The sequence below is a fragment of the Microtus ochrogaster genome, chromosome 1, assembly GCF_000317375.1.
Source record: "Microtus ochrogaster isolate Prairie Vole_2 chromosome 1, MicOch1.0, whole genome shotgun sequence".
Taxonomy (NCBI): domain Eukaryota; kingdom Metazoa; phylum Chordata; class Mammalia; order Rodentia; family Cricetidae; genus Microtus; species Microtus ochrogaster.
In genome coordinates this window covers 112,426,390-112,438,247 of record NC_022009.1, presented here as the reverse complement: position 1 = coordinate 112,438,247, position 11,858 = coordinate 112,426,390, and positions in this window count along the sequence as shown.

Below are 11,858 nucleotides of genomic sequence, written 5' to 3'. Positions count from 1 at the left end.
CACACACACACACACACACACACACACACACACTGAAAACAAAAAACAATTTAGCTACCTAGATCTGCTATGGAAATACTGATCCAGTGGGCCTACCTCGGACCTGGGTATCTATGCTTCTGACAGGCCCCCTCCACAAACGTTCTCACACTTGGCTGCATAATTGAGCCACTAGGGAGGCTGTGGAATACAGATAGACGATCCTCCGCTGACAATGGGGTCACAACTGACAAACCTACTACAAGCTGAGGATATTGTACACTTTAGAATGTGTGTGCCGTGCCTAACTCTGACAGCCTAGCCCAGCAGCACAGCCCATTAGAGAGTGGCGGATGTCCTCCCCTGTGTTGCCCAGCTGTTTTGGTGGCTGCTTCTGCCTACCGTCACATGACAGTATCAAAAACACTTATTGCCAGCCCAGGAAGAATCCAGTACAGGTGCTACTAAACACGCATTGATGACCCTAGAGTGAAGTCGCAAGTTCAATCCTTTTAGGGGACTATCTGGTACCCAGGGTGCATCTAGACCAGCTACAGCTGTCACTGAGACAATGCCTAAGTCAGTTCCGGGGCTTTTGAGGAGTGTGCTAGTGATGGCGGTCAGTCAAGTTTAAGAACCAATGCCAAGGCAATACGTAAAATCAGGCAATCCTGGAAAACACAGGCTTAAAACATGAATAACTTTTGAAAAGAATTCAATTACTCTTTGCTTTGGTGTGGTCCTACTGGTATTGATGACCTACTAACTGAGGGCATGCTGCAGTTTCTGACCTGGCACTCTGCAATCCAGCTGGCCAGATCAGGTTCACTGGGTTATTTGTTTTTCTGATTCTGTTGGCTAGAACTCAACTCTGACTCACTGACCTAGCTCTACATCTTGTTTAAGGTTCAAATGTCATGGGGTGGGGGGGAGGTCTAGAGCCACTGACACCAGAAAATTTACAAACGGTCAACTTTTCTTAGACGTGATTATGTAGGAAGCGTGAGTTGTTGGGGGGTGTACCAGTGCATTTCAAGGGGCTGGAACACACAGAGATAGATGCTTTTGAGACTTTTTTTTTTATTGATAAAAGATGTTTAGTTGAAGAGTTTCAACTCAGTGTAGCATGCTTTCCTGGCAAATGCAAGTCCCTGGGTTTGGTCGGCAGGTGGAGGCAGAGACTGAAGATGTTGGTGGATCAGTAAACAGGTTTACAAAATAAACCCTATGGTAAGTTTCCCGTCTGATACTGGCTCCTGAATTCTTGAGTCCATCTAGAGATGGTATCACGCAGCTCAGCCTTTTGGGTGGATTTCCCTGTTTCTGTGACACTTTCACTCAGATCCAGAAAAAGTTCATATACTTCCACAAACCAAAAGGGCGAATCTGGCTCCTCTGCAGCTCCTGAGAATTAGGAATTTTTGTGGGGCTCCCCCTGGTGTCTAGGGTGGGAATAACTTCTGATTAGAAAAGGGATAGGAGAGCTTCCTGCACTTTCCGACAGTCTGGGTAGGCAAAGCCCAGAGTGGTCTTGGGTAAGCAATGCCCGAGTTTATCTCTGTCAGGGCCTCTCTGAGACACGAATGTCTCAGCAAGCCTCCAGAAGTTTACTTCCAAACGTGCCAACGGCAGATTAAATGGCTACATGAATGGGAAAATGCAAGAGGCTTTGAAACAGATGGTTGGCTGTGCGGGCTCCGTGATTTGCCAAGTCCTGGATTGTGTTGCCATATAAATGAAAATCCCAGCGTGGCCGGGTTTTTCTATCTTCCACCTACGGATGACAGTGGCTCCCCTATCCCCCTGGCAGTTGGGCCTGGAGCAGTTACCAGCTGCTTATTCCCCTCCCACCGGGGCTCAGCTTCTAGCCTCTCTGGATTTTCCTGGTTCCTTTCTCAGAAAGCGAGTGCCATTCTAGACTAATTTCCTGATGCTGTAAATGATTTAGTAGGGACGATGAATATCAATAGAACTGCAGATGGCTTTAAAGCTCCTAATGAATGTGACCGTCACCAATGCCAACAGTTGTTTTTTTTCCCCCCAACTCGCATTCAGGATGAAAACAAGCTTGAATAGGGCCCTTGAAGGGTACTTTTTAAATTATGCATCGTACAATCTAAAGTCAGAGGTACAGCTGTGCGTGGCTGTGTGTGGAATGTACAAGAACCAGAGAGACCCAGGTTCGAGTCTCAGTCCTGCTATCCAATAGCTGTGTGGCATTAGACAAGCTAAACCGCTTTGCAAAGCTCGATCGTAAAGTGTAGGTGATATGCATGGCCCTGGACATTTCGAAAATAACAAACACAAGAAAATGAAGCATCACTAGCATCCGTAGTCCAGCTATGGTTATTAAAGTACCTACTGTGTGTACAGGGTTCACAAGGTGCTTCAGATTTGGAGACTGAAAAGACTGAATCAAGGCCAGGAGGGCGCTGGCCAGCTCTATCTGTCTTCTCAATGTGGTCAGATTGAATAAATCTCTTTGCTTTCCCCTGTAGGAGGTGCCAGAGATAGGTTTCTTTTTTTACCTAAACTTTGACTATACCCAGGCGTCAAACAAGCTAAGTACATTGCTGCAAACATTGCTGTACTAAATTTTAAGTCATTGCAATTGGCATAAGGAATGATCCCTTGTATCGTGGCATTCCTCCAAGATCGAAGATCCTAAGGGGAGAAACTAGTTTTCCAGAGCCTTCTGAAAATGTGATCTTCTGCTTTCACAAATGGAAAACAGCAGTTGGTTGAGGCAAAGCGCTTGCCTGGCTTCTGCCAGGCCTTGAGTTCAATCCAATACCCCAAAAGATTTTATGAAAGAAAATAAAGTCACTACAACCACTGAGTTCTTCTGTAAGTCAGGCGTGGATGTGACATTTTGCAAGTGACAGGTAGACCTGGCACTGACTCTGTGAGATTGGTGGCATCCCAGTTTGATCAAAAAGAGAGTCCTCCCCAAGTAGGCAAAGATGACTCCAGGACAGAGGCCTACTGAGTGACAGATCTGATCCTAAGTTTGTTCCCTTCACCCCTGTAACAGAGATCACTTAGATCCTGACCTGATCATGGGAAAGGCTTGAGGGTCTAGAGGCTCTAGGCCTGGTTCCTCTACCCTGTCTACCCCATTAGGCAAGTGTTTGAAACACTGTAAGTCTCCGAGCTGAGAGCATCAATAACTTCTTGACTGGGTCATAAATCTGAGCTCTTGGAAGATTTATTGCATCAACCAAGTATCAAACAATGATGAGTGGATAAAGAAACCAGGTTTATATCTCTCTGGCCCATGGTATCCCTGGGCCAGAATTAGACACAGCCGGTTGCTATTTTTTCCATTTTTTTGTTCTTTTATTTCCATGGATGTGGACTGGAAAAAAAAATAAGATTTTGGTTACTTGAAACTTTAGCCTAGAGCCTGAGGCTGCTGATACTATTGATAAAAAATGGAATCAGAGAGAGCAGTTAGTTCAGATTCTTTGGCTAGGATTCTAAAAGTTGACGTCCCTCCTTGGGCAGCAATATTTCCCTTCCCAGAATCTCCTTAACCTTGATTGTGTAATGTTGTGCACACATCCTGGACAAAGTTTCACCTTTCCACACTCCGTGGGAGGAATTTGTGTCGAGCTATGTTCCTTCTTCTTATAGTCAATCTGTAATGAAAAAACTTCTATTTCATTGAACCCCGTTCACTTGTCTGGATTTATAGACTTATTATAAGCCCATGAGTCTGTCTCCATGTCTGAAATATATGAATCCATGCCTAAACCACCCTGATGTATGGTAATAATGTGTGTCACTGAATGGCTCAGTGAAGGTTCCTGGGGCTCAGGAGATAGCTCAGAGGGGTAAGGGCATTTGCAGTGCAGGCGTGAAGACCTGAGTTCAAATCTTCAGCTCCCACTGAAAAAGCCAGGTGTAGCTTCCCACACCTGTAGCCCCAGTATTGTAGGGGACAGAGACAAGATAATTAAGACTTGGTGGCTGCCAGCCTAGAACACTGAGAGACGCTGTCTCAAGGAAGTATGGTGGAGACTCCCAAAGTCCTTGTCTGGCTTCTGTGTCCACATTTAAGCAAGCATATGTGCACACATATGTACATATACACCACACACACACACACACACACACACACACACACACACACACACACATAAAAGAATAAAGAAATGTAGATTTCTGGGCTCCAGCCCCAGTGTCCCGATTCTCTTAAGTCTGAGTAGAAGCCTTAGATCTACATTTGGTAGTTGCAGATGTGGGGCGGAGAAAGAACAGTCAGCCCAAGGTGGCACTGAGCTCCCATCCTCCTGTCTCAACTTCCCTGGTGCTGGGATTGTAGGCAGACACATAAACCTGTGCTGCCTCTGAAGGCCTCTCACTTCCTCGGCCCTCCTTTGAAATGCTCAGACCAGGGGCATAGTCTTAATTTTTCTGAGTCCTTTGTGACTAATAAACCCTTGGTAAGTGTCTGCTGACAGAAGCCACCTCTATCCTCTCCTGCAAGTGTAGACTATTTAGAACATTTTGTAACGACTTCAGTCTGGGCTTGTTTCAACAGTATTGATCCCAAGCCATTCTTTTGTGTCAGACCTGTTTGTAATTTTTGTTTTACTAAAGGATTCAAAAGTAGTGTGTGAACCAACAAGCTTGCTTAATCAGCAATCTAGATGGACAAGGCATCAGCAGTGCTTCAGAAAGATTCCACATTAACTGTGAGGAAACAGATGGAAAGGTAGACTATAAAATAATAAGCCATTTGTGGCTACTTCTAACAACCCCAAAAGACAGAGCTTAAAGGAAAACATTGAGTTCCCTTTGATATGCAGGGCTTCTAATATTTGCCGTGTCAAAATAACTGATTAGAAAGATTCATAGAACCCAGATTCAAAGGAGACCCAACAGCCACTTCTGCCATAATGAGGCCTCCCAAGCACAATGCTGGTGGCAGAAATTGGAACCTAATGGAGCATAGGAAATCTAGGATATGCCCTGAAAATATGAAATAAGGCCAGACTTCTTGTGTCAGATTTTGTGACAGTCATTATTTTTACATTTAAACCAAAGTTTTTCCAAATGGAGGGAAATAATAGGAAATGTAGGTTTCTCTGTTATGTGTGGACAGTTTGTCAAACAGAAAAAGTTAGCAGTAGTGATTTGGCTTCTAAATCATTACAGAGCATCAGACAAGAAATTTGCCAATTATCATATGGTCTCCTGTTGTCAATGCACTGCTGGGCGGTTCTGCCTATTATTTCTAAGAAATTCTATCAGGAATCTATCGTGTGACTTCATCAGGAAATTATTGTCTAGTCCCAAAAGAAGGCTCATGGATGGTTTTTGAATGAAAGTAAATTTGGTTCCAGTTGCGGGAGTGAGACTGAGTCACAGCTAGTCTCCATCACAGAGTGGAAGCCCTATCTTAAAAAAGCAAAATGGCAGCCAGGTGCGCTCACACAGGCCTTTAATTGTAGCACTCAAGAAGCAGAAGCAATTGGATCTCTGTGAGTTAGAGGCCCACTGGAACTACACTGGGAGTTCCCACCCACCCAGAGCTACACAGGAAGATCCCATCTCAAAACAGAGCCAGAACCTGGAAACAACCTAGATGCCCTTCAATGGAAGAATGGATGAAGAAAGCATGGTATATATACATATTAGAGTACTACTCAGCAGTAAAAAATAAGGACTTCTTGAATTTTGCATACAAATGGATGGAAATAGAAAACACTATCCTGAGTGAGGTAAGCCAGACCCAAAAAGAGGAACATGGGATGTACTCACTCATATTTGGTTTCTAGCCATAAACAAAGGACATTGAGCCTATAATTAGTGGTCCTAGAGAAGCTAAATAAGGAGAACCCAAAGAAAAACATATAGGCATCCTCCTGAATATTAACCTTCATCAGGCGATGAAAGGAGACAGAGACAGAGACTCACATTGGAGCACTGGACAGAAATCTCAAGGTCCAAATCAGGAGCAGAAGGAGAGAGAGCATGAGCAAGGAACTCAGGACCGCGAGGGGTGCACCCACACACTGAGACAGTGGGGATGTTCTATCAGGAACTCACCAAGCCAGTTGGCCTGGGCCTGAAAAAGCCTGGGATAAAACCGGACTCTCTGAACATAGCGGACAATGAGGACTACTGAGATCTCAAGAACAATGGCAATGGGTTTCTGATCCTACTGCACGCACTGGCTTTGTGGGAGCCTAGGCAGTTTGGATGCTCAACTTGCTAGACCTGGATGGAGGTGGGGGTTCCTTGGACTTCCCACAGGACAGGGAACCCTGATTGCTTTTCGGGCTGAGGAGGGAGGGACTTAATTGGGAGAGGGGGAGGGAAATGGGAGGCGGTGGCGGGGAAGAGACAGAAATCTTTAATAAATAAATAAATTAAAAAAAAAACAGAACCAGAAAACAGAAAAAGCCATACACGAGACCCCCAGGTCCAGAATAGTCCAGTGTGGAATACAGGATCTAAGGGAATGATCTGGAAAGAATTTACAACCTTCCCTTCCCTGCATGCTGGAGCCAGAACCTCACAGAGTATGGAAGCTGCAGAGACCAGTGGCTCCCCTTTCCAAACACAGCAGTAAAGGTGCTAGCATCTGAAGAACCTTAGACCTTCGTCTTTAATGCAGCCCAGCTGTATCAGCGACACATTCCCAAGGTATGCTTTTCCCTTCTTATTTTCCAATATTTAGCTTACATTCTTGCGTATATGTCTCACGATAGTTTTGCTTTTGTTTATGTATTTGCTGCTCATTTAGGTTTTAGGACCATTGTTTATGTTTCCCCGCTCAGGTTACATAAAGCAGGTTACAGCTCATATTTCTCCTCTTATTCCAATGTATTTTCTTCTTTCTCTCATCCTTATCCCCTCCCCCTTTTCTTAACTGCAGACTCTCAGAGATTTAGCAGTCTCTAATGTCTGAGGACCCTAACAGAATGATAACTTTCTTTCCCAGCTACTTAACTCATCCCTTTCTTTTCTTTTAAAAGTTGATCTAACACTTAATTTTTATTCTTACCCACCTTCTTCCTTCCTAATCCTAATCATCTTAGCTAAAAGCTGAACATCCTTTGGACTATTCTTGGTCATTAATCCTCCAGTGATTATTGAAGTCAAAGGGATCACTTTTAATAATTGACTTGTATGACATTTTGCATAGTGGTAATATCAAATAGCTATACTTGCAATCACAGTGAACATTCTACTTAGGGAATAATATAGAGCTGACACTAGGCACGCTGAGGCCCTGGACTGAGAAATTATTTTCTACAGTACACATATAACTCTACCACTTTCAAGTCCCACTTATGATTGTGAATACTTCAATCGAAAGAGTATAGATGATTAATTTTTTAAGAAACAATAAAATAACACTAGGTGCATACAAAGAACCGAGACAATACAACACCTCCAACATGTAACATTACCAAATTAATGGTATCTGATGAGCGTGAGTTAGATTAAACCATAGACAAAGAATCAAATAAAGGACTATGAGAATGTTCACAGAAACTACAGAAGGAAACAAGCATCAAGAACAGAAGCAGGTGACTGAAACAAGGAAAAAGGAACTCAACAAATGGATTCAAGGACAGAAATCTCATAGCTTGATATGAGCCTACATCTCCCATGATAAAAGTCTGGAAGAAGCTTGGAAGAGTAGGAACGTTTCTCAACATAATGAAGTCATTATATGACAAACCTCTAGCCAATATTATCCTAATGGGGAAAAACTCAAAGCATTTCCAAGAAAATGAGGAACAAGACACAAGGATCTATTTTCTCTGTTCTTACTAATGATGCTGCTGGAAGTCTTAGCACAGTAAGACAAGAGAGGCAAATAAAAAGAATAAGCAAAGAAAGGAAGGTGGTGCATGCCTTTAATCCAAGCACTTAGGAGGCAGAAGCAGGTGGATCTCTGTGAGTTCAAGGACAGCTTGGTCTACAGAGCTAGTTCTGAGACAGCCAGGGCTAACAGAGAAACTGTGTCTGGAAAAGCCAAAAAAGAAAAAAAAAAAAAGAACAGAAGTGAAGAAGTCAAAGTATCTCTAATTATGGATGATATCAATCTATACCTGAGACTCTAAACATTAATTTAAAAATACACAGCTGATGGAGTGGCAGGATATAAAATGAACATACAAAACTCAATAGCCTTCTTATATGCCAGTGACAAACCTAGTGGGAAAAACAAACAGGAAAACAATTCCATTCACAATAGCAAAAGAAAGAAAGAAGCAAACAGAAACAACAGCAACAATAAAAGCCTTTGGAATCAACCTGACCAAGAATGTGAAAAACCTCTACCATAAAACCTTTAAAACACAGAAAAGAGAATTTGAGGAATACACCAGACAATGGAAAGACTTCCCATGCTGAAGGATCAGAAGGTTTGTTATTGTGAAAATGGCCATCTTATCAAATGCAATCTACAGATTTGGTGCAATCGCAATCAAAATTCCAGTGACGTTATTCACAAAAAACCTTAAAATTCATATGGAAGCATAAATGAACCCAGGTATCTAAAGCATCCCTGAGCAAAAAGGATACTGCTGGTAGTATCACCTCACCTGATTTCAAGTTATACTACAGAGCCATAATAATAAAAACAGCAGGGTATGGGCACAAAAATAGGACCATACTTCAGTGAAACAAAATAGAGAACCCAGACACAAAGCCACACAACTACAGCCATCTGAGTTTTGGCAAAGATGCCAAGAAATTACATTGGAGAAAAGATAGCGTATTTAGGGAAAGAGCTGGGGAAACTGGGCATCTAAGTACTGAATAGTGAATGTGAATGTATCTTACTCTGTACAAAAGCAACTCCAAATGGATCAAGGACCTCAGTGCAAGACCTGGAACTCTAAAACTGCTAGAGAAGAAATGCAGAGAGCATTCCAAGTGCACTTCAAGACACAAGAATAAGGAAAAAAAAAAGCAAAAGCAACTTTTTGAATAGAACTCTAAATGCTTAGAAGACAAGGCCAACATTGGAAAAATGGGAACTCATGAAATTAAATAGCTTCTGTGAAGCAAAAAAGTGAAGAGATGACATACAGAAGGGAATGAAATCTTTGTCTACTGTTTATCCACCAGAGGATCAGTACCTAGAACATACAAAGACTAAACATCAATAAAGTAACTCAATGAATAAAGTAGGCTATGGCATTTCTCAAAAAAAGAAAAAACTGAAATACAAATGTTTGAAAAAAGTCAATATCATTAGCCAGCTGAGAAATGCAAATTAAAACCAATCTAAGATCCCATCTCACCCTAGTTAGGAAGGCAATCATCAAACGAGAACAAATGTCAGCATAAGAAACACGTGCGTCTTTGGATTCACCTTCTTATGAGAACTCAAGAACAATGGCAATGGGTTTTTGATCCTACTGCACTTACTGGCTTTGGGAGAGCCTAGGAAGTTTGGATGCTCACCTTACTAGACCTGGATGGAGGTGGGTGGTCCTTGGACTTCCCACAGGTCAGGGAACCCTGATTGCTCTTTGAGCTGATGAGGGAGGGGGACTTGACTGGGGGAGGGGGAGGGAAATGGGAGGCAGTGGAAGGGAGGAGGCAGAAATCCTTAATAAATAAATAAATTTAAAAAAAAGAAACACGTGTGCACTGTTGGCTTGAGTCATAAACTGGTGGAGCCCCTACTGAAGGCAGGTGGAGGCTTCTTTAAAAAGCTAAACCTTAAAACTACCATATGACTTAGTTACACCATTCCTGGGCTTATGCCAAAGAGACCCCAGATCCTGCTCTAGAGATCCTAGCGCATCCATTTATGTTCATTGCTGCTCTTTTAGTGGCATCCAGGAAGCAGAATCAGCCCGAATATCTTTCATGATGAACAGATAATACAAATATGGCATATACACAATGGAATCTTATTTGGCAACAAAATGAAATTATGAGATGCACAGAAAATTGATGGAACTTGAAAATTTATACTAAGTGAAGTAACCTGGACCCAGGACGACTCCTACTACGTGTTCTTGCTCATATGTGCATCTGGCTTTGGATTTTCAGATGGGTGTGTTTAATTTGGAGTGTCTGTAGAGGTCAGGAAGCTAGAAAGGATGTATGACGGGGTGGAGATCAAGGGAAGAAGGGGAGTAGAACACGCAATAGTGCCACACCCTGTGGTGACAAGCACTCACACACATGAGTCCATGGGGGCATTTCCATTCCACCCACCACGGTGTTGTTCTCAACCTTGGTCAGAGATGCTTCATTATGCTTGCGTGTAGACAGGAGTCAGTCAGGGACTCCTAACTGGACAGGGTATTGATAATAATCTGCTGCTGAGGGCTTGGCCATAGAGGATGATATCTGTATCACCCTCTCCACAGACTCAGGGACCATGATGAAATAAGAGAAGCAATAATGTAAAAGTCAGAGCATGGAGAGCAGGGCTATGAAATGCTGGGCATAACACTGCCATTGTACTTGTGAGCTGACAGCAGCCACAGTTGTTTGAATGTCTACACACAATCACACACACACACACACGGGGGTGAGGGGAATTCTTTCCAAAGGTTTGAACTTCAACTCAGTCTGTAAAATTGAGTCTCAAAAGACTCAGAGCTTCCTCTGGCCTTGTGAGACTTCTCACTCTTCCTTGAGTTTCTTCTGCCAACGTTTTTCTTCCCTGGTGTTTGCAGATATTACGAAGGGTGCTGGAGAGACTGGGGCTTTGCTTCCAGTCATCTGCCTGAGAGATCTGACGCAGAGCTGGTGGATGTCACTACTGGAAGTGTAACAGAGAGTGCATCCTAGACCTGCCACTTTCCTCGGATTATGTGGGTAAGTCATTTAATTTCACTGTCCTCATATAGAAGATGTGGAGCTTGGTTTAACTCTCCCTTTCTACATTATTTGGCATGTCATCTACAAAGACTTTCCACTAGTCAAAAGAAAGATATAAATCCCCAAATAGTAGGTGCCCTTATAGTTATCAAAACAATAACTAACTTCACCGAGGAGCAGCAGACTGCCAAGCAAAATGCTAAATATCTTAACCAAGCAGCCTATTTTAACCCTTTGAAGGTAGAATGTTCCAGAAGACTTAATTATTTTTTTAGAGGCTGCTTGACTCAACCCATGTGGAGACCATAGTTACATTGTGGACATTACATCCAGACTTCAGTTTAAAAGCAAAGCAAGTCTCAATGTTGCAAGTCAACAGAAACAAGACAAATCTTTGAAGTGGCTTATAAAGCAAATCGCCTTCATAAATATTCATAGACACATAATATAAACAAATGTACTATCCAGATACAATTTTACCTATCTTAAGAATAAGGATTTATGAAGAGTATGGGGCCCCAAAGCTACAATGCAACTCCTTATTGGTGTTGGGATCTTTGAGTAACAAAGATTGAAACATCCTGGGGAAGGGAATATGAATAATAATCTGTAACTCAAAATTGTATTTCAATTTTAATAAATTCTGGCTTCCATCCCCCAAACAGAAGACCAATATTTTTTTTTTTTGCAAAGTCTTACCAATACTCCATGGAAATTTTGATGAACGAGATTTGCTAAAGTCTCAAAGACGTCACCTCTTAGGACCTTTCTGATACTTATACATTTTGGTACTCACTTAAAAAGTGCAACTGAAGTAACTGATAAATGATTGAACAAGACCAGCTACTTGCACAGTTCAGGTGTTTGTGGTAATTGACATATTGCTACAGGAAACTTGCTGATTCTTTTTTCCACTTTTTTATTGAAAACAGTTCCTTTTCTCATACAATATATCCTGATTATAGTTTCACCCCTCTACTCCTCCAAGTTTCTCCCTCTCTTCCAGATCTACTCTTCTGTCTTTTATTTGAAAAGAGAAAACAACAGGCTTCTAAGAGATAGAA